Consider the following 3,480-nt stretch of genomic DNA (forward strand, 5'->3'; position numbering starts at 1 on the left):
GGAAGTCCATGGACATTTGACATATGTGACTACAGGATATTATGAAAATTATATGAAATATATGTTCAAAAAATTACGGGAAATTTTTCACTTTATGTCTTATGATGGTGTTTGGGAGATTTTTCTTTGAAGAAAAAATTAAAAAGGTATTGGGTAAAAGAGATGACAACTCTTTGCTTAAGAGCATGTGCTGCCGTTTTGCACAACCCAAGTTCAATTCCTAGCATACATTTGGCATTTTGCAACTGCCTGTAACACTGTTTCAGTGTCTCGAGTGACCTCTCTGGCTTCCATGGAAACTGTATGCCATGCACCAGTACAGACACTCACACACACACAAAAGAAAAGGGAATTCTCAAACCAAGATTTAAACAAACAAAGACAGAAAAGTAGGGAACAAGTTATAGGGGAAAGAGTAGGGCAGGGGAGCCATTTCATGAGTCCTAAAACATCATGTTTCCTCACGGCCTCTGGGGCCATATGTTCCTACCTGCCACAATTGCTTCTGTCAGCACAATCGCCATCTCTTAGTTCATCCTTAATTCCATCTCTGGCACACTGCCTTCATTTGTGTCTTTTAAAGAAGTCCACGCTTCTGTACACATTTTAAAAAGATTTATTTTTAAAAATTATCTTAAAACAAACAAAAATATTGGAGATGATAATGGAACTTTGCAATAGATTCCAATGAAGCCCAAAGGCTCGTCACTGAATATGTTTTTAAATGTTATTGTTGTGAACCTAGAAAAATCTAAAAGAGACTGATAAATTCCAAGACACATAGGACCTGCCTGTATTAGTTACTTTTCTGTTGCTACGATAAAATACCTGGACAAAAAGCAATTTATAGAAAAAGGGTTTATTCTGGCTTACAATCCCAGAGAAAGTGAGTTTATCATGGTGGGGAACTCGGGGCAACAGGCAGGAAAAGTGTGGTGACAGGAGCAGGACAGCATGAAAGCTTGGTGATCCACATTTTTATCCACATACAGAAAGCAGAGAGGGGAGAGGGGGAAGGGAAAGGGAGGAGGGAGGAGGAGGGGGATAGAGGAGGAAGAAGACAGTAGGAGGAAGAAGAAATGGAGAGGGAGGGAAAGGGAGGGGAGAGGGAAGAGGTGTGAGATGGAGGCAGTATAGGGAGGGAGAGGAAAGGGAGAAGGAAGGACAAGGAGAGGTGAGTGGAAGGGAAACAGGTAGTGAAGTGAGAAGTAAGGCTGCAAAACACCCACACTACCCCCCAGTGGCCTCCTTCCTCCAGCAAGGCTCTACCACCTAAATCCATAGCTTTCTGCAACCACTACCAACAACTGGAAACCAAAGGTTTTGATGTGTCACCTTAGAAGGACAGTTCACATTCAAAGTACCATGTTTAACCAATATAAATCCAGAAGCTATAAACATCGTAAACATTTCTATAGTAAGACTAAAGAAGGAATAGAGTGCTCCATCAGAGGAAAGCTCAGGACAGATGGATCGCTTGTCAAATTTAAACCCTTTAAGTAATGCTTCTCAATGGGAGGTGTTGGGTGTGTGTGTGGTGTGGATAAATAGAGAGGAGAGAAACACTACCAAAACTCATTACAAAGAATAATAATACCTGACAATAAAATGCAGTTAACATCGAACAAGAAAAGAGAAAAGTACAATTCACTTTTGCCAAAAGGACATAGATAAAAAAACACTCAAAAGATACTGCGAAATGAATTCATAAATCATATTTAGATATGACCAAGTTGATTCAATCCAGGAATATAAAAATATACATTTAAATGTTCGACTATACAAATCAGGAAGTACAATGAGTACATAAAATTGACTTAGGAATAGGAATTGCATGGGACTAATCTCATAGATACAGAGTAGGCCCTTGAAGTTCAAAGCACTTCACAATAAAAGCCCTGAAACATCTAGGGATAGAATGAAAAGAGGAGAGGAACTATTTGGGGAAAGGAGGACAACCAGAAACAGGGAGGAGGAGGAAGGAGGGTAAAAAGATGGTACAACGGGATTATAATACAACAATGCACATGAAAAATATCCTCATGAAGCCTATTGTTTGTATGCTGACTAAAAATTATTTTATAAATGAACACCTGAGTTAAAACCATTATCACCTTGTATTTTTATCCCCGCTATAGCAACACACACACACACACACACACACACACACACACCATAGATTTTAATTAGTAGCAAAACTGAATCAAAAGTTAGACAGCCCTGCTCCTAACTCTTATGAGAGGAGCTGACTGTTACAGTCTGCAGAGGCATCAACAGGAATAGAACAAGCATATATCTAGAATAATTCCTCCTAGGAAAAAAAAATGGGAAGAATCCGTTTTGATTAAAAGTGCAGATGGCAAGAGAAGAGATTTCCAAGATTCCTACTTCAGAAGCAGTGACAAATCTCCAAACCTGATTTGGATAATAGGTCAGGTGAGGGCAGGCACAGGTCTGCAGAAAAAGGGTTTTTTCATGCTGAGATCTCCCATCTAAAGGTTCAGCATAGCCGTGAGCTACTAGCCTCCTCCTATTAGTAGGACTTTTCAACAGAAAACTCCTCCTTAGCAGGTATTGCATAACTTTAAAAAAAAATCTATAATCACAACTTATTCACATGCTTTCTTGATTAGGTGAACCCTGAATCTCAAGAACATTAACAAATACAATTCCAGTGAGAAGTTGGAAAATAAGACTCCCTTCTATCCAAATGACTAACTTCGATACACAATCCCCCTTCCTTGTGCTCTGTGAGTTGTGACTCTCCATGGCCAGGTCTAGATTTATTTTTTAAAACAATTCAATGATCAAAGACTGAGAAGAAAATACCCAACTGAAAAAGAAGTGCAATGCTAAGGACAAATGACTAACCCACAGTTCAGGAAGAGTCTTAAGTACCCACAGGCAGGGCAAGACTATTCCTTGGAGAGTTCTCCCTTTTTTCTGCGAGGCTGAAGTTGCTGCAGGGTATATCCAACATATCCCACTAGCCTTATAGACATGGGTACTGCAGACACGAAAAACATCAGATTCATCCAAGCAGCCCTAGGCTAAAAGAAGAGCAATGTAAACATGGCAGCCCTGAGAAATACTTAGTGGGCTTTTTTTTTAGAAGATGGGTTTTTTTTATTTTAAATTCTTTACAGGGTAAAAAATGTGAAAGACATGGCTCCATAGACCGCTATGCCTTTCTTATCAGACTGTAGAAAATTAAGAGTCTCCTCTTGTTAAACAGGAAAGGTTAGCATTTAATAGTTAATGAAGCCAAGAGGAATCTGAACAGATAACGAGTCTGTCTGCTCAGGCTGTACTTAGACAAAGCCCAAATCCTATCTCTTATCTTGTCTAAGAAAAGTGATCTGCTGGCAAGACAGTTTGAAGCACAGGGAGGCAGGACCAGCAGCACGTACAAGGAGAGCTGCATTTTGGGGTGTGTGTGTGCAGCGGGGAGGGAGCCAGAGCAGAATAAAGGAGGACCAG

At 40.0% G+C, this 3,480-nt stretch overlaps 1 long non-coding RNA gene across 1 annotated transcript in view; it reads right to left on the bottom strand.

Moving 5' to 3' along the window:
- LOC143440152 (uncharacterized) overlaps positions 1–2,520 on the bottom strand; it is a 32,784-nt gene extending 30,264 nt beyond the window's left edge. The window contains exon 1 of the long non-coding RNA XR_013108016.1: positions 2,416–2,520. This is a non-coding gene — a long non-coding RNA (uncharacterized LOC143440152). The remainder of the gene's footprint in view (positions 1–2,415) is intronic.
- Between the last annotated feature and the right edge of the window lie 960 nt (positions 2,521–3,480).

Source organism: Arvicanthis niloticus, chromosome 28 (genome assembly GCF_011762505.2).
Source record: "Arvicanthis niloticus isolate mArvNil1 chromosome 28, mArvNil1.pat.X, whole genome shotgun sequence".
Taxonomy (NCBI): Eukaryota; Metazoa; Chordata; class Mammalia; order Rodentia; family Muridae; genus Arvicanthis; species Arvicanthis niloticus.